Raw genomic sequence first — 20,444 nt, forward strand, 5'->3', positions numbered from 1 at the left:
ATGTGGCAGGTGAGACAGTAAGTGGAGGTGAGGTAGTTTGGACTAGGTAATTAAGGCCTTGTAGAGACTGCAAAGGAAATGTGAAACTCCTTCCTTGAGAGACACTGATCATTCTAAAGTGGACAAGCCGCATAAGCGGAGTTAATATGTTAAACCAGCAATCGTTCCAGGATGGGTATTATTCTATTTTCTAATTTTTCCCCAAAAGACTTACCCCAGACACAGGATGTCAGAGAGACTGAAGTTCCAGGTCTGAAGATGATTAAGATCACCCCATCTAATCAAAAATGAAACAGTTCGTGGATATTGTCGAGTGTGGTAAAGGAAGCAGGGGGCGGGGCCAGATCCTTAGACTTGCATGTTCAGGTCTGCAGCCTCCTTATTCTGCTGGTTGTTGCCATTTACAGAATGTTAATGGCTCCTGCAAAGGTCGGCCTGGTCAGGGTCTCCCGTACATTCCACACATGCTCTGTGGAACAGAATTTAACCAGTTGGGCCCTATGATGGAATAAGCAGCAGCTCAGCAACACCAACACCTTGCAGGGTTCTGTTGGCCCTGCCCTGGCCTAGCCCACCTGAGCTCCAGCCCAGCTTCTAACCCCACCCTAGACTCACCCTCCTGTTGCTGGTCTATGTCTGGCCTTGTCTTAGCTCTAAATTCTGTTACAGTGACCCAGAGACCAAGCTTCCCTCACACCCTGCAAAGAGATGGCAGGATCATAGTAACTTCTAGAGCTTAAAAGGGGATGTGTGGAGTTCCCATTGTAGCTCGTGGAAACAAATCTGACTAGCATCCATGAGGACGCAGGTTCGGTCCCTGGCCTCAGTCAGTGGGTTAGGGATCCTGCATTGCCCTGAGCTGTGGTGTAGGTTGCTGATAAGGCTCGAATCTGGTGTGGCTGTGGCTGTGGCATAGGCTGGCAGCTACAGCTCTAATTCCACCCCTAGCTTGGGAACCTCCATATTCCATGGGTACGGCCCCAGAAAGATTTTTAAAAAGGGGGTCGGGTGGGCAGGAGTTGGCCCAATGCCTCACCCTCCTCAGTTCCCCTGACCTCCGATCCCCCATCTCTCAGGTGCTATATGGAAAAGAGTATCACATACCACGTCTTCTTTGGCTCTGACATTAGGCTGCATCTTCTGACTTTTAAGGGCAGAACTTAATCCATCTGTCTTCACTGAGTACCTGCTCTGTTAAGAATACTGGGGCAGGTGCTCTAGGGAGGACAAATAGATATATGAGTGATTCCTAGTCTAGTGGGGGAGATAGGAAGATCAGTTCCGACAGCCACTCATTTATTCAGCGCTCAGTATTGAGTGCAATGTCATTTGGAGAAACAAAGATGATGATAAAAATGAACCTTTGTTAGTCCGATGGGCCAGTCCATGCTGCTATAACAAAGAGTCTCCAAATCTCAAAGTCTAAAAATCACAAAGATCTCTTCTCACACTGCTGGACGTCCATGGTGGGGTTGGCTGGCATCTCTCCTCCACATCAGCATCATTCTCACTCCTGCATCTATGCCAACAGAAAAGTCATTATCTGGAACGTAGCTGGTCACAGGTAGAGGGCAAAAGAACCTCTAGACAGTCTTTCCGGCAATTAAATAGCCCGTCTGAAGTGCTAACCTCCATTTCTGCCCACTAGCTGTTAGCTAGACCCAGTCACGTGGCCTCCCTCCCCCAAATGGGGAGCAGTGGGGCGGGGGTGGGGTGGGGTGGGAAGTTCTCCCACCTGGAGAGGTGAGGAGCTGGGAATATTTGGTGACTAACAAGGAAGACCGCCCTCGATCCTGTCTTCAAATAACTGGTGCATAGAGATAATTCAACGTAGCTCATCGTAAATGGCACATAAATGACCCAGTTAGAAAGTGCTATCGCCGTTTATTTATTTATTTATTTTTCTTTTTTTTTTTTTTTTTTTTTTTTTTTTTTGTCTTTTTAGGGCCGCATATGGAGGTTCCCAGGCTAGGGGTCCAATCGGAGTTACAGCTGCCGGCCTATATCACAGCCACAGCAATGCTGGATCCTTAACCCACTGATTGAGGCCAGGGATCAAACCCGCAACCTCATAGTTCCTAGTCAGATTCATTTCCACTGTGCCACAATGGGAACTCCGAAAGTGCTATGGTCATTTAGAGAGCACAACAATAACAATCAGATTGGAATTAGTTTGATGCACAATGGCCCTGCGCCACTGCCTACAGAAGACTTCCAGTGACTGGAGAAACTTTCTGAGTATCAGACCAGCAGCACCTAAACCCCCTTTCCCCTTCCCTCAATATGTGTCACCTCACAGGACCTGCAAGCTTCAAAACTGAATCCTCACTAAGGAGGCATTTGGACACAACAAAACTGAGACTAGTTTGTTTCACTTTGCATGATCTGAGAACTCACCTGGTCTACAGTCTATGTTCTTATTCAATTCCTCTATTCAATGAGGAAACCCAGTCCTAAAGAAGTTAACTGACGTGCCACACAAGAAAAAAATTTTAAATAAATAAATAAACCCAAAATACTACTTAGAGGTCAAAACCAACAGTTGCACATCCTAGTCTTAGGTTCACTGTTTGATCTGCATTGCCATCCGGGAACCAATGCAATGCCATGTCATGACAATAACTCCAATTCCCTTGTAATTCCTCAGAAACAAACAAAATTTCTACAAATCTAAGGTCCAGGTTGGTTTAAATGCATCAGTTCCAAATGTAACTGACCTTGGTGAAATATGATATTGCAGACAATAATTCTCAGGGGACTATGATATCAATAGAGTTTCCTTAAGTCTTCCTTTTTTTTTTTTTGGTGTCGTGTGTCTTGAAAACAAAAGGACTTTATTATTCCTTAGCTATTTTTTCATCATCTCTCCAAACACCCATCAGATGTATTTTCAGCATATGGTTTTACGATACCTGCACCAAATGTAACAGCTGTTTCCCCAGGCTTCCTGTGGACATTTTATCAATTAGCAGAATGACTGATCTGACTGCTCAGATTAGGTTATAGATCTCTAACATGTTCTGGACATTTGGTTAATCCATTTCTACTTCTAATGTACTTTTCAGGATCAAGGAGCTGGAGCTCCAGGGCAGGAAACATGGCTTCTTGTCACCAGTATCAATCATTTAGGTAACAAATGTAAAACCAGAACTAGTTAAACTCACAGGTTCTGTTGCAACCAATATGTGATGCCGACTCCTTCTCTGCTTTGAGGCACAAATCCTGCATGGACCCGGTCCTTATTCCCCCAGCTGAAGCTATGGATCCACCTTCCTGAACTCCCCTACCACCTCCTCCTCCTCACTTTTCCTTACAGTCTGGTCAGCTCTAAGTCTCTTATTTGGTAACTACCTTAGGTCTGCCCCTTTTCTGAAAGGTCTCCATACTTGCTCATCTCCATACTTGCCCTCCATTACCTTGGACATACAGGTACAACTCTGCACTCTCTAAATATCTGTCACAAGGACGGCGCTTTGAAATACGAAGAATGTCATAAATCGTTTACCTCGCTCCTCCTCGCCCAGATGAGCGCCATGGCTCAGCCACTCCAGGGCAACTAGAGTATGTGATGATGAAATCACTGGGAGGCTGGGCGGCAGCCCCTCTGGGCCTCCGCGAGCCGACAGCGCCCTCTGGCGGACACAAGTGCGCCCAGCTCGCTTTCTCCGGTGCGGTGCGCTGACCGCCTCCGCTTCCTCTGAATCAGCGGGCTGAGGCTCCGAACGCTGGGAGCGCTAGGATGACTTTAAAAAGTTGATGGAATAGGTCACGGGGCAGACCATATGACAGGGGCCCACTGGCTTATTCACATGCCCATCAGGAGCCAGGGACAGATGCAGTAAGCGAACACCAGCCATATGAAAATACTGTGAATACTGTGCTGTCTTTTTTCTTAAAAAAAAAAAAAAAAAAAAACCGGAAAGGATTCTGTTCCTATTAATGCTTTAGAGCAATAGGCCGTCGGTTTGCCAGTTAAATTCATCCTGGATCTAGGAAGCTCAGAAATGAAGGAGATACAGTCCAGGTTTTTGAGGAGCTAGAACTCACAGGGCCCCCAGATGGGCCACAGAGACTGATTTTGCCTTTTTCTTGATTTAAGACGACAGGTCAGTTCCTAAAGATGAGTAGAGGAAGAGAGATGGAAAGTGGGTATGGACATAGGCTAGAGTATCAGTGCAAAAGAGAAAAAGCATTCCTGGTGGCGGGACTTCCCGCCAGGGAAGAAAATATTTAATCCAAAACAATTAAGCTTCTCTTTACTAGGCACAGCATAAAATAAGACATGCGTTCCTAGTGTAAATTTTAGTTTATGTTTCTGTGAAAGGATTAAAAAGCAACATAAGGTAATATTTGATAGATGTCTCAGTGATAGATGGAAGAGATCAGTACAGGCTTCCTGGAGGTGGCAGGACCATGGGCTGTACTGCTGTGCTTGAATCAGGGTAAGCTAGTAGTTCTAACAGATACAGTCCCCAGTGTATAAAATCTCAAACACAACAGACGTTTATTTCTTGCTCATTTAACAGTACTGACAAGGAAAACAGGTCAGAGGGGAGGACCTGCCCCTCCCAGGTTTCCAAGGTCACCCGGGGGTTGTAGCCAATGGACCCATGTAGAAAGAGGAAAGATCGTATGGGATCATGGAGCCAGAAAGGTATTTATGGGCCAGGTTGATCACATCCCACTGGCTCTGACTTAGTCACATGGCCACATACAACTGCAGGGAGGCTGGGAAACACAGTCGAGTCAAATGCCAGGAGGAAGAGGAGAGCCAGCTTTTTGGTAAGCAGAGAGCTGTGTCTCCCCCTTGGTCCTCCCTCCTTTGCTGATCAGGACGATCCAGTTGTGTTAACCCTCAGTGCAAATTTGATGCCTCCTCCACTGTCCTCATTCTTTCCCTATCTTATGTGTTTAAAACAACTATAAAGACTCTTTTCAAAGTTGTGAAAAGAGGTGCAGGTGCAGGTCTGGGTCAAGATAAAGGTGATGGGAGTTCCCGTAGTGGCACAGTGGTTAACGAATCCGACTAGGAACCATGAGGTTGCGGGTTCGGTCCCTGCCTTGTCAGTGGGTTAAGGATCCGGCGTTGCCGTGAGCTGTGGTGTAGGTTGCAGATGCGGCTCGGATCCCACGTTGCTGTGGCTCTGGCATAGGCCGGTGGCTACAGCTCCGATTAGACCCCTAGCCTGGGAACCTCCATATGCCGCGGGAGCGGCCCAAGAAATAGCAAAAAGACAAAAAAACAAAACAAAAAAAAGATAAAGGTGATGAAACAGGAGACAGAGGGCAGTGTGCTAGGCTCCCATGTCTAGAGATGACATCTTTCAGCCCCTCCCCCTCCCTCTTGCTACCATTAACATGCTGGGTTGCCCTCATCTTTGGTGCAAGTTGTGGTGTGGGAGGAGATATTGCCTGTTGTGTCTGGGGTGGGGGGCGGAAGGGAGGATCCATTCTCAACCTACAAGTGATCTTGGTCAAGGTCTTCCCTCCAGGTGATCTTGGAGATGCTGCAGTGAGTGTGGGGTGGTGAGGGAGTCACCAGGCAGATGTAATACTATTCCATACTTTGAACTTTTAAGAAAGCTTTTATATCTATCCCTCCTTTAATACTCCCCCCCCCCAACTACCAGTGCAGGGCAAATATTACTGTCCTCATTTTACAGATGAGGGTAAATGAAACTCAGAGAAGGTTAAGGGACTCAAGTTAACACAGGATCAGAGCCCAAAGCAGAACCTGGCTCCCTCGAGGGGCTTCCCTCCCATGGCCAGCCTTATCCCCTTTATCTGTGCATAATCAAGGCATCACTCGGTGCCTGTTCTACACTTTTTCTGGAAACAGAATCTCCAAGGAGGCCTCATTGCCCTGCAAGGCAGAGGCTATTGCTCCAGCTGAGGGGCTACTGGAGATGTCATCTCACACGTGCAAGCCATTCCACCAATGCTTATCTGTCAGCTGGCCCGGGCAGTGTGGGCATCAAGGAAGGAGTGCTGACTGGGGCATGGTGACATGCTGGTCCAGTAGGGAAGGCACTGGGCCACATGGAGGGGCAATGGAGATATTCAAAACATGCCCTTTGCCCCCTAAAGAACTTAGAGCTATTGGGTCCCCTGCTCATTGCTTTTCCTGGGGGGAGAGGTGCACAACTGCACCCCTCTCTGGGTTAGGGTAGCTGCCTCTCAAATTCTCATCTCACCAAAGGATTTTCTCTTAAAAGTCAGTCTTCATTCACTTGTCTCCCTTCCTCTCTCCTATCTTCTTTCTCTGAACCTCTTACACTGCTGTTGGTAACTTCTAACAAAGGAAGCTTTTCTGGGTTGTTTTCTTCTTGCAATTGCAAACAAGCTAACCAGGAGAAGCAGCCAGGCCCCACTAAGGCAGGCCTGTGCTGGTGGGGTGCAGGGGCCAAACATGGGAGCCCTCTTCTGGGACCCTACATTTCACAGGGAGCTTAGAAAAAAGATGGAAGCTCTGCCCGGATAGGGTCCTGTTAGCCTCAGGGTGTGGCTGCTCCTGGCCCCACTGTGGGAGGGGCGCTGGGGTCTGGAGTCTAGCAAAGGAAGGAGAAAGGCTGGCTCCTTCCCCACTCCCTGAGAAGCACATCGGCTCCTTTTCCTGACCTGAGTCCTGCACCCAGTTATTCCCTCTGCCAGGGCTCCCCGCCTCATTCCATGGGCCTCAGCTTGGCTGGCCTTTCTTCCCAAAGAGATGCTCCCCCACCAGCCCTGAATACATGGGATTGTCAGTGCTGGTCATCTTGTGGTGTCCCCCAAAGGACAGCAAAGCTAATATGGTTTAAATTTCAGCGCCCCTTTCCTGCTCCTTCCAAGGCCCTGTTCCTAATTTTACATTCCTAAATTTGCATTCTTTTTCCTAAAAGGGGCTTTTCAAATATTTAAGCTTCAGGCCCCATGAAACCTAGGTCTACCTGTGGTCTTTCCCAGGGCTTTTCAAACTCCGTGATGCAGGGACTGTGTATCCGATTCCCTGGGGTAACCCTAGGTCTAGGGCGAGGTGAGGCACTCAATGAATGCTTGTTAAATGAAAGAATGAAAGGTAGAAGGGATCCTTGGCTGTGCTTAGCAAACCAGTGGTTCTCATTAAGAACAATCAGCACTGTCACCCGGCAATCTGGACAGGCTGCCCGTTACTTCAGCTCAGGGCAGTGTGGGGTGGAGTCCCCCGTAGAAGCTCAGGGACTTGGTTCTAGGATCTTGGGCAAATCACCTGCCTCTCAACGGACCCTGGTTGATTCACGTGTAAAATGGGGTTTGTAAACAACTGCCTTATAGAATAACCATGGGCATAGGGTAACAGGTAGGTACAGTGCCCGACACTGAACAGATCTCAGAAAATTCCTTTCTATATTCACTCCCTAAGGAACATTTTTAAAAAATCCTTTTTATCTCCAGCACCAAGGGCAACCCCCTCCCCCTACTGGTCCCCTTATAGACTTTTAACCAGGTGGCTGCAGGGCGGTGAGGTTTTGGTGTGAAGGGTCCAGGCACACAAAAGGATTTGCCCTGGGCCCAACACCCCACTAAGAAGGGCCCCGAGACCAGGTCTGGGGTACCCCTCTACACTGCTCCTCCTTCAGTAAGACAGAGGACTGCAGGAACAAGTCAAGGAACCTGAATGAAAACGCAAATAATAAGGAAACAAATCATGTGGCTACCCAGCTCCGCTTGCAGGTGTGGTTGAGTTTTCCAGCCATTTAACCCACCTGGAGCCCGCAGTGGCTGTAAAACAGTCATTCTTTATCTCTGCCTCTTAGAGAAGAAGCTGAGCCTGACCTGGTGTCGAGCCATCTGCGTACCTAAGGGTCCAGGGTTGCCAGGCGGCAGACCCCGAACTGCAAGCAGGTCCATGCTCTTGCCACCCTGGACGCAGCCTCCTGTCCCCCATCCCTCAGCACAGGATTGTTCAACTTCCCACTCGGCCTCCCTCGGCTCGTGGGAACCAGGGCACATGCCAGTGCAAAACCCACCTTGCCAGCACAGCACGGAGCGTGTCATGGTGGTTTCTCTCTAACAAGAATGGAGAAGTGGGCAGTGTTTCTCACATTTTCCTCTGGTGACATCGACACGTTCTATGTTCTCTTGTGCCAGAGCTTGAAAAATTCAACAGGGGCATGAGGCAGGCGGGGAGGCGGTGGGGGGGGGGGCAATTTACCATTTATTGCAACTCGAGTTCCCCTGTTTACTCCTTAAGGTGATAATAGTAGTAGCAGTAACATCACAACAATGGGAAGAATAAGAACAGTTAACAACTACTGGTTGAAAACTATGTGCCAGGCATTAACATATAACAACTCTTTTCATTCATTAAAACAACCCACTGAAATAGGTATTACCATATTTCTCTAAGACATGCCTTTTTAAAAATCACATCTTATAACCCATAGTAAGAGAGTAGTATGTTATATTATAATGCTTGGTGGAAAAGATTTTTATCTGGTAGTAGTACATAAAATTAGGGTTCATTTTATAGGTTAAGCAAGTAAAATGGAGAAAAACTAAACAACACGCCGAGGGTCCCACTATTAGCAGGTGGCAGTGCCTGGATTCGGACACGAGTGGTCCAGAGTCTACCTGTTTATTTGTTTTGCAACCTCAGGCATCCTGCAAACATGTCCCCTAACAGCCATAGTCTGCCTGTCAGGAACCAGACTTATGCTGACTGCATAAAATAGGATATATATTTTTTCATTCCTACTGGTTTTAACTTATGTGCATATAACCATGATTCTATTCTGTCTCTCAACGAAAAGTCTGAATTTAGAAACTGCCTAAAGAAAAACAGAAGCCACGTTAAACCTGGTTGGGGAGTTCCCGTCGTGGCGCAGTGGTTAACGAATCCGACTGGGAACCATGAGGTTGCAGGTTCGGTCCCTGCCCTTGCTCAGTGGGTTAAGGATCCGACGTTGCCATGAGCTGTGGTGTAGGTTGCAGACGCAGCTCGGATCCCGCGTTGCTGTGGCTCTGGCATACGCTGGTGGCTACAGCTCCGATTTGACCCCTAGCCTGGGAACCTCCATATGCCGCGGGAGTGGCCCAAGAAATAGCAAAAAGACAAAAACAACAACAACAACAACAACAACAAAAAAAAAAAAAACCTGGTTGGGTAAGCCTGTGGTAAGAGATAGGCATCAGAGATATTTCCTAGGAGAAAATCCACTCCAGTGGTTGCTTTGTACGTCTTTTGGGCTTGTGTCACTTTGGCTTTCTGGCCTCCGTTTCTCCAACAGTAAAAATGAGGGGCCTGTGCCTCAGACTTTCCAAATTTTTTTTGATGATGCATCTTTAGTATTTTAAACATTTAAGCATAACATCTTCAATATAAATTTCCTCTTTATTTACAAAGCGTGAAAAGTACTTGTGTGTGTGTGTGTGTATGTATCTCTTTGTGTGTGTATGTACACTTCTGTGAATTTTGTTTTACGGCTGCACCTGCTGCATATGAAGTTCCCAGGCCAGAGGTTGAATCAAAGATGCAGCTGCTGGCCTACATCACAGCCATGGCAACACTATTTTTCTTTAGGCAAATAGGGACATTTTTATTTCTTCCTTTCCAATGTATATGGCTTTTGTTTCTTTTCCCTTGCCTTATTCACTGGCCAAGACTTCAGCACAATATTGAAGTGCAAGTACAATACTGAAGAGAGATCGTGAGCGTGGACATCCTTGCCTTTTTCCTGATCTTACAGTAGGTTTTTGTAGATACACTTTATTAGGTTAAAGGATATGTCCTTATATTCCCAGTTTGATGAGACTTTTTTTGGCCATGAAAGGTTGGAATTTGTCAAATGCTTTCACTGCAACAACTGTGACCTATGCCGCCGCTTATGGCAAGGCCAGATCCTTAACCTAGTGATCGAGGCCAGGGATCAAACCTATATCCTCACAGAGACAATGCTGGGTCTTTAACCTGTAGGCCACAAAGAGAACTCCATACATCTCTGAATTTTGACACATGTATAGATTTGTACAACCACCACCACCATCGTCATTACAGAACAGTTTCATCCCCCCAAAAGTTAATATTGGTGAAATTCTGCCTCCTGTGTCTCACCTCTGGCAACCCCTGATCACATCTCATCCCAACAGTGTTGCCTTTTCCAGAATGCATATAAATGGGGCCATATGTTTTGAGACTGGTTTCATTCACTTAGGAAAATGTCTTTGAACTTCATCCATGTTGTTAAGTATATCAATAATTTGTTCCTTTTTATTGCTGAGCAGAGATTCATTGAACAGATGACTATGTTTTACCTGGCCGTTCACTCACCAAGGCATTTAGAGTGTTCCCAGTTCATGTGTGTGTGTGTGTGTGTATGTGTGTGTGTGTGATTATGAATAAAGCTGCTATAAACATTCACGTACAGGTTTTTATGTGAGCATTAAGTTTTCTTTTCTTAAGGCTAAGTATCTACGAGTGGGACTGCTGGGTTATAAAAGTAAATACATACTTAACTTTATAAGAAACTGCCAACCTGTTTTCAGAATGTACCATTTTGCAGTCCCACAAATCTACCTTGAGAGTTCCTCTTTGATTGTTTTCCCGATGGAATAACTTCGATTAATCTGTCGTCAAGATAATTGTCATTTCACTCTGCTATTGAGCCTCTCAAGTAGTTTTATTTATTTATTTTTTGGCTGCATCCACGACATGTGGAAATTCTGGGCCAGGGGTCAAACCTGTGTCACCACAGTGACAAGCTGGATCTTTAACCGCCTGAGCCATTGGGGAACTCCTCAAGAGATTTTAAAATTTTCCTTATTGTGTTTTTCAGTTCTAAAAACTCCATCTGGCTCTTCCTCAATGCCTCTATTTCTCTGCTGAGACTTTTTCAAATCTTTCCATTTGTTTTAAGAATATTCACATTTATTTACTGGAGCATGGTTACAACAGTTCCTTTAAAATCTTTTATGATTTCAACATCTGTATCATCTAAAAATTGGTATCTGTTGATTGTCTTTTCCTTTGTTAGTTATTGAGCTATTCCTGATTCTTCAGAAGTTGAGTAATTTTAGACTGGATTCGAAATGTTTAAATTGGGAGTTCCCATCGTGGAGCAGCAGAAGCAAATCTGAGTAGTATCCATGAGGATATGGGTTCCATCCCTGGCCTCACTCTGTGGGTTAAGGATCCGACATTGCCATGAGCTGCGGCACAGGTCATAGACGAGGCTCAGATCCCACGTTGCTGTGGCTGTGGTGTAGGCTGGCAGCTACAGCTCCAATTCAATCCCTACTCTGGGAACTTCCATATGGAGCCGGTGAGGCCCTAAAAAGCAAAACAAAATAAAATGTTTAAATTGACATTTTAAAATATCACGTTGCTGTTGCTGTGGTGTAGGCCAGCGGCTACAGCTCTGATTAGACCCCTAGCCTGGGAACCTCCATGTGCCACAGGTGTGGCCCTAAAAAGCAAAAAAAAAAAAAAAAAAAAAAAAGAAAGAAAGAAAGAAAGAAAATTCTGTCAATTAAATCTCATGGAGGATATCAACTTTTTGTTTGTTGTTTTAACAGGCCTGTTAAGTTCAGGCCACAGGGGCTAATTTGCCTTCTATGAGCTATGATTTCAACATCTATTCAACTTTCAGAGACTTTGCTGTTCTATTCAGATCTGTCCCACATCAGGGTCACCAGTGACCCGTCTGAGATGTGTGGATCTTCTCTTTAGTTCAGTTCTCTAAGTCTCTGGTATGAATTTAGGGTCATTTCCATGCATGTGCAGCTGAGGCACGAGCCCAAGAATTGACATATACTTTACAGAACTCCTTTCCTGAGCTGCCTTTTGTCTGTTTTCCAGGGGTCACCTTTCCTGGTCTTCTGACTTGAGACATCCAAAGGTTTAATTTTCCTATTCTGCCAGTTATTTCCTGAGAGAGAAAGAGAGAGAGAGAGGATCTCCACTAAATCATGAGTATTTCTAGTTCCACCATGGTTTTTTTTCCCCTTCATATGTCTGCTACCATTTACTTTTAGCTTCTCCAAGCTTTCTGTCTAGTATTTAGTTGCTTACTTCATCTTTTCAGAACTGGAAGCTCCAACCACTGTATAGTTACTTTTTAATAAATTTTAAATATGTACTATTTTATTATGTAAAATATAAATAATGAAATTTTAAAACAATGAGAAAAGCTTTCAGTTTCAACAAAGATGAAATAACAGGGACAGGATTTATGCTCCCATCAAAACCACCATAAAAAGGACAAAATATATGAAGCAATGATTTTTTTCCAAGATGCTGGGTGTCAGACAACAATGAACAGTGAATCCCTTTGGAATGAGAAACAGACAAGGTAAGCCTTGTGACCGACCAATCTTAATGCCTTAAGAGAATTTCCAGGGAGTTCCCATCATGGCACAGCAGAAACAAATCCAACTAGGAACCATGAGGTTGTGGATTTGATACCTGGCCTTGCTCAGTGGATTAAGGATCTGGCGTTGCCATGAGCTGTGGTGTAGGTCGCAGACTTGGCTCGGATCTCGAGCTGCTGTGGCTTTGGCGTAGGCCGGTGGCCACAGCTCCAATTAGACCCCTAGCCTGGGAACCTCTACATGCTGCAGTGAGGCCCTAAAAAGACAAAAAGACAAAAAAAAAAAAAAAGAGAGAGAGAGCGAGAGAGAATTTCCAGGCCACAGTACAGTGAGGGGAATATAGACAGAGTCTGGTAGACTGTTACCCTGAGGAGGTGGATCTGACAGCCTGATGAGACCACAGTGTCCACAGCTTGTATGACAAAGTACTGGAGAGGTGAGAACTATACAGAAGAGTAACTCTGGAGAAGCTACTGTGGATGGGTGGAGAGGGCCTCCTCAAGTTCTCATCCATGTATAGATTAGCATATGTATGTGGGGAAACTACTACTTGCCTGGGTAAGAAACATCTAAAAGGATTAGAGGGAATAGTGCCTGGTGCCAGGAATAGTGTCTCTTCCCACCAGCCAGCGTGAGAAACCTTATCATTCACAGTGCATCAAACAGAGTAATTAGAAGGACCTTCCATTACGAGTCAGGAATAGTTAAGCCCTAGGCTGAGCACTGTGCTATCGCCACATAACAATTAAAAAAAAAGACTCAATTACAGCAGACATTGGCACAACATTGTAAATCAACTATATTTTAATAAAAAATGAAGTATAAACTTAGCTATTAAAAAAAAAAAGACTCAAAAAGAATCAAGCTATTTCTGAATAAACTATTTCCCAGAACAAAGCTTAAGAATACTGAAGGAAAACACAAATCCCCACTCTGTAACAAGTTAAAATTCACAATGTCTGGAATCCAGTCAAAAATTACCAGGTTTGTGAAGAAGCAAGAAAGTATATACTATAATGAGGAGAAAAATAAATCAATTGAAATTGATCCAGAATCAGAAATGTTAGAATTAGCAGATAAAGACATTAAAATGGGAGTTCCTGTTGGCACAGTGGTTAATGAATTTGACTAGGAACCACGAGGTTGCAGGTTCGATCCCTGGCCTCACTCAGTGCGTTAGACCCTAGCCTGGGAACCTCCATATGCTGTGGGAGTGGCCCTAGAAAAGGCAAAAAGATAAAAAAAAAAAAAAGACATTAAAATGGTTATTATAACTGAATAGTATATGTTCAAAAGGGTAAATAGAGAATATTAAAAAAGGACCCATATCAAATATCTAGCAATATGAACACAATACATATCTAAGAAAAAAAGTACATTGAAGGATTAATGGCAAATTAGACTGTAGAAGAAAAGGTTGAGTGAATCTGTAGACAGAGCAATAGAAATGATCCAAAATTAAACACAGAGAGAAAAAAAGCTAATAAAAAGGTAATCACAGAGCTGTGGAGCAATTTTAAGCAGCCTAATATGTGTGTACTTGGAGCCTTGGAAGGAGGGGAAAGGTGGGAGAGACAGAATAAATATTCAAATCCAACACACTTCCTTCTTTTATTTTTGAAATTTTAAATGTAGGCAACTAACTAAAAAGTAAAAAGTTACTGCAGGCCAGACATGCCAGTAGGCTGCCAGTATGACTTAATGGTGTGAGTAAGAGAGACTATATCAGCAGTACTATTACATATTGGGGCAATAGGTTTTTCCCCCAGGGCTTCATTGTCCAGATTTTGACTCTTATCAGTGCTGCTTAGTGAATAAGATGCCTAGTGTCTACTTAGTCCTTTGATGGAATTGAGATAGACTTGAAAGATAAGACCAATAAAAGACAGGAACAATCCAAGGCAGTGTCACTTAATAGTATTAAATGTAAATATACACCTCGCTGGTGTAGAGCTAGTGAGAGGTGTGTTCCTGGCTCACTCAAGGGCAGGGACTTCCCCCTGAAAATTGCCATTTTGACTTTTCCTCTGAATTTACCTGTAGGTCACAGGTTCAAAATCAGGCTGGGTCAGATATGGCTAAGTTCCTTGCAGTCTCCAAGCTGATTTAAATGCAGATCAGAATTCTCTAGATTTTTGGATCGAGAACCTGCATCCTCATGGATACCAGTCGGGTTCTTAACCTTTTGAACTACAACGGGAACTCCAACGTAGGTATTTTTTGAAAAAATACTGGAAAAAAATTTCAGTGGCAATTCATTTAAATGCCTTCTTCCATAGCCTCTTGCATTTCAGAAATATCAGGATAGCACATGCAGAAGTTCCAAATGCTTTTTTGAGTCTTCCAGCCAAGTGCTGAACCTGGGTATGTTCCAGGTGGTAGAGCAGTATGCACAGCAGGGATCAGTCCTACGGCTGTGGCCAGAACAAGGGTGGCTTACATGGAGTGTGGACACTGGTGTTTGTCTTCCAACAACCACCCACCAACCCCTGCCTCCTTGTTGGGGTCATTTTGTACTGTTATTGATGGGAAATTATGTGTTTCTCAGTGGCTTGGTCCTCTCCACTCCCTCAGCCTCAGGAGCCGGTTCCTGATCAGTCTAAGGCTCTAAGACATAAGGAAGCGTAAGTCCTGCCCTTTCCCTGGGATTAGTTGAAGAATGAGTGTCACAAAAAACTGTACAGTGAGAGATGGGAGTGAGGGAATCTTCTGGGGACACTTTCTGAGGAGAAAATGATGAAAAGAAACAGTTCCTTGATAGTGTCTAAAACACCACTACTAGTGGTTATTTTTCCTTTGGAATTAATCATTGCCCATTTCTTTTAGGTTAATGTATTTACAATGAATGCAAACCCCCCTGGGAGTAGTAATACTTGGCCTCGCATTGTTGTGAGTTAGGGGTCAGCTCTCTAAAAGGGTGTGAGTGGTGAAGTGGATTGCATAGTGGCCCCCAAAATATGTCTACATCCTAATCTCCAGAACCTAGTTCTTGAAACTGTAACTGTCACCTTATTTGCAAAGAACAGTCCTTGCAAATGTAAATCAGTTGAAGATCTTGAGGTGAGGAGATCATCCTGGATTATCTGGTGGACCCGAAAGCCAGTGACAAAAATCCTTTCACGAGGGAAGCAGAGGGAACTGATAGACTCAGAGAAGTAGGTGGCATGAAGACAGAGGCAGTGATTGGGGTAATGAAGCCACAAGCCAAGGAAGACAAAGAATGCTGACAACCCCCAGAAGCTGGAAGAGGCAGGGAAGGACTCTCCGCTAGAGCCTCTGGAGGGAGTAAACCCCCGTGGGCACCTTGATTTCAGATTTCTGGCCTCCAGGCTGTGAAAGAATACAATGGCTGGTGCTTTAAACATCCTGGTTTATGGTAATTTATTGCAGTAGCCACAGGAAACTAAGCGAGGTGCCCTGAGTTTGCTGAGTGTTTAAGTGAAATCAAGATCCAGAAAGGGAAGCCTGCAGGTCACGAAGAGGAGGTCACTGACTTCACAGGGTCGGCCTTTCTTCAGAGTCCCAGCCTTGACCCTACATGGCCCAGTTAGCCTGTGCCTTGTCCATACTCAAGGACAAGTTTGTAACTCCTAGTCACATATTTCATCCCGACTCTGGCTGTGGATGTTGGGCCTCGCCTGGCTATTCTGTCTTTCAGATGCGCACCCTTGGGCACAGGAAGTCAGATCAAACAGTATGGTAGGTTGTTCAGTACACACTTTTCTTCTTCCTGGGGATCCAACTCCGAGGGCCCCGTCTCTCTAAGAGCCTTCCAGTTTCCATGACAAAAGGACACGTTTGGGAAACTCACTCCTCCGGGTGAATCTGCCCAGGGAACCCAAATAGTTGCAGACGCTGGTGGCTGGGAATAGAAGAAGTTGGGAGCAAAACCACTCATGTTTGTTGTGCAAGTACCATGTGCCTGGCCCTGTGTTAGGTGCTTTACATACATAACCTCATTCAATCATCATGAGAGTCAAGAGGTAAGTAGTAGTAGTAGTATTCTTTGCTTTTTTTTTTTTTTTTAAGGGCCGCACCCATGGCATATGGAGGTTCCCAGGCAAGGGGTCAATTCTGAGCGGAGCTGTAGCTGCCAGCCTATGCCACAGCCACAGCAACACCAGATCTGAGCCTCATCTATGACCTACACCACAGCTCATGGCAATGCCAGATCCTTTAACCCACTGAGCGAGGCCAGGGATTGAACCCATGTCTTCATGGATACTAGCCCGGTTCTTAACCCACTGAGCCACAACGGGAACTCCTATTCTTTGCATTTTTATATGGGGAAACTGAAGCTCAGTGGGGACAGACATAATATCACACAGCTCCTAAGAAATGGGATTCGAGGCAGTCCCTTTGGCTCCAAAGCCCATGTTTTCTATATAAGCTATTGCTACCTCCCTGTGGAAGTTAGAAAAGACTGAGGGTAAAGAATGAAGGAGAGATACTTTGGATGACTGCTTCTCTGTCACTCTCCCCAGAGGCAGCAGGATGTCTTCAGAGTCCCCTGAAGGGAGCAATCAACCCTCTGATGAAATGTGTCTGGGCTCAGTGTTTAAACAAGAAATGCCAAGCGGAATATGAAATGACACAGAGCTTTAACAGGGCTCTCTGGAGACACAAGCTGCTCAGTGACCCTGGGACCACAGATCACTCAGAAATGAAACAATAAGAGTGGCTGCTTAGCTCAGGCTTTGGGGCTTGTTTCAGCCTAGGTCTAGTGAGCAGTGTGGGTGTGAGCCAAAAGTCCATTTGAAAAAGGAGGCAGCTCTATTGACCTCTCCTCGTCCACTTTCCCCGTGCTCCAATCCACCTCCCCTCAGCCTGCAGAACATACTGCCCTGGAAAAGGTATATTCACTCTGTTTGAACTGGGGCCATTAGCTTTCGGGTGGTGTCACTGGGATCAAAGCCAGTCTCTTTTCCCTCCACTCTGCAAGAAATGTCCCAGTGAGCACACCAGCTACCCTTTTTTTTTTTTTTTTTTTTGCTTTTTAGGGCTGCCTCCATGACATATGGAAGTTCCCAGGCTAGGGGTCAAGTTGGAGCTACAGTTGCTGGCCTATACCACAGTCACAGCAACACAGGATCCAAGCTGTATCTGCAACGTACACCACAGCTCACGGAAACACTGGATCCTTAACCCACTGAGCAAGGCCAGGGATCAAACCCGCATCCTCATGGATAATAGTTGGATTCGCTTCCACTGTGCCACAACAGGAACTCCATCCACCAGATACCCTCTTAAGAGAAAAAGTTAAGCTTACCATAAAGAATGTTTTTAACCCCTCAATTTCCTAGTTATTATCACCAGTTTCTCTCTTGCACTCCATGGTTTAGGCAAATGATGCTTCCTTTTCATGGCCTATCTCCCCTAGGAGATAACTGTTCTTTTCTGGGGAAGGAAACTGTTCAAATGTCTGATTTTCACTCAAGCAACCACACACTTGTTCCTTCAGTTTATACACTTAGTTCAGAAGAAGTAGGTGGAAGGCTTTCTCTGAAAAACTATTCTGGGAACACACATAAAGACTGGTCTCTCCTTCCCTGGTCTGTTTGCTCCATTTAGCTTTGGAGTTCACCAAAATCTCCTCTGGTCACTGCCCCGGCAGGATCTATTTACCTGCAGTTCAACTTTCCTTATGACATTTCTCTTGGAACTTGGGCTGGATCTCGGTTCTAAGTGCCTGCCTGACCGGTTACCAGCTGTATGATTCCAAGTGAATCACTTCATGGCTCTGAGCCTCTGTGTCTTGGGCTGTACAAAAAAGGCCGGTCATCCCTGCCACCTACTCACAGTGCTGATCTCAAACAAGAGATCAAACACTGTAAAAGCAATTGAAGACTCTAGAAGCCTGTGTGGAAGTAAATAATATCATTGTGAAAAGGCTCAGCTGTCCCCTCATGCTCAGCTCAGCACTGGTCAGGGGGCCTGAACTCCGGTAGCTTATAGTTTGAGGTGGAAAGGAAAACTCTTTATATCCATTTACGCTAACAGCTCAGCAGTGGTCCACTCTGAGTTGCTATTAAATATCCTAAAACCGTGGGGTGGGGGTGAGGGGGATGCCTTTGGATGTCCCTAAGGAGACAACCTTTGTTCCCATGTAGGAACCTGCACAGCAACATTTCGGACCGTGCCATCAAGAGTCAGCTGAGACCCTTCTGTTAACTCTCTTTGACATCCCCTTCTCACGTGGGTCAGTTATGAATGTTAGCAAATGCTTCATAAGTAAAAATCCTAACCTACGTCTACCCTTTCTTTTTCTCTTCCTCCTGGGGTCACATGGAGAAGGTCTGCTCACTCCTTCTTAGGCTGCAGGATACTTTCTTTTTCAGATATCTTATTGTTAGTATATAGAAATGCAACTGATTTCTGTATGTTGGTTTTATATTCTGCAACTTTACTGAATTTGTTGATTAGTTCTAACAGTTTTTTTGGTGGAGTCTTTAGGATTTTCTACATATAAGATCACAATATGTGCAATCAGAGATAATTTTACTTTTTTGAATTGGGATGCCTTTTCCTTCTTTTCTTGCCTAACTGTTCTGGCTAAGACTTTCAATGTGATGTTGAATAGGAGTAGTAAGAGCAGGAACCCTTATTTTGCTCCTAATCTTAGAGGAAAAGCTCTCAACCTTTTACCTTTGAGCATAATATCTTCCATGGGGTTGTAATATTCAGCCTTTATTGAGTTACATTCTTTCTATATCCAATTTATTGAGAGTTTTTCTCATGAAAGGAGGTTTACTTTGTCAAATGCTCTGTCTATATCCACTGACATGACCTTATATTTTTATATTTCATTCTATGAATGTGGTATATCATATATATATATATATTTTTTTTGTCTTTTCTAGGGATGCACCCGTGGCATATGGAGGTTCCCAGGCTAAGGGTTGAATCGGAGCTGTAGCCGCTGGTCTACACCACAGCCACAGCAACGCAAGATCCGAGCACGTCTGCAACCTACACCACAGCTCACGACAGCACCGGATCCTTAACCCACTCAGCAAGTCCAGGGATCGAACCCGCAACCTCATGGTTCCTAGTCAGATTCGCTAACCACTGAGCCACAACGGGAACTCCCTCATATTTTTTGATATGCATATGTTGAACCATTTTTAAATCCTAGGGATAAATCCCACTTGATCATGGTGTATGATCCTTTTAATGTGTTTGTTTTGCTAATATTTTGTTGATAACTTTTGCATCTATATTCATCAGGGATATTAGCTTATAGTTCTCTTTTCTTCTAGCATCCTTATCTGGCTTTGTTAACAAGGTAATGGTGGCCTTTCAAAATGAGTTTGGAAATGTTCCTTCCACTTCGGTTTTTTGGAAGTTTGTCAAGGATTGGTATTAATTCTTCTTAAAATATTTGGTAGAACTCACTAGGATACCATCTGGTCATTGTTTTTCTTTGTTGGGAGGTTTTTGATTTACTGATTCAATTTCCTACTATTGGTTTGTTCAGATTTTCTCTTTCCTCATTATTCAGTCTTCGTAGGTTGTATGTGTCTATGAATTTATCCATTTCTTTGGTTATCTACTTTGTTGGTATATGATTATTCCTAGTAGTCTCATAATTCTTTGTTTCTATGGTACCAGTTGTAATGTTTCTTCTTTTATCTCTGATTTTTATTTATTTGAATCTTTTTTTTCTTAATGTAGCTAAAGATTTGTCAATTTTATTTACCTTTTCAGAAAAAAACAGCCCTGAGTTTTGTTGAGTTTCTTAAAACATATATTTTGAATTCTTTGTTGGGTAAATCAAAGATCTCCATGTCATTGGGGTGAGTTAGTAGAAAAGTACTGTGTTCCTTTGGTGCTGTCACGTTTCTTGATTTTTCATGTTCCTTGAAGTTCTGCATTGCTATTTTGTCATTTGAAGCAGGAGTCACCTCCTTCAGTCTTGACTAACCTCTCCAATGTATCCAAACTCATATTTCCTTTGCCCGAAATGCGTGCTGGAACATCTCTGCTGGAACTCTGGACTTCCACAAAGTCTTTCTCATCCACGCGTAATTGTTTAAAAAAAATGATTTCCAGGAGTTCCCGTCGTGGCACAGTGGTTAACGAATCCGACTAGGAACCATGAGGTTGCGGGTTCGGTCCCT

This window comes from Sus scrofa, chromosome 3, assembly GCF_000003025.6.
Source record: "Sus scrofa isolate TJ Tabasco breed Duroc chromosome 3, Sscrofa11.1, whole genome shotgun sequence".
Classification (NCBI taxonomy): Eukaryota; Metazoa; Chordata; class Mammalia; order Artiodactyla; family Suidae; genus Sus; species Sus scrofa.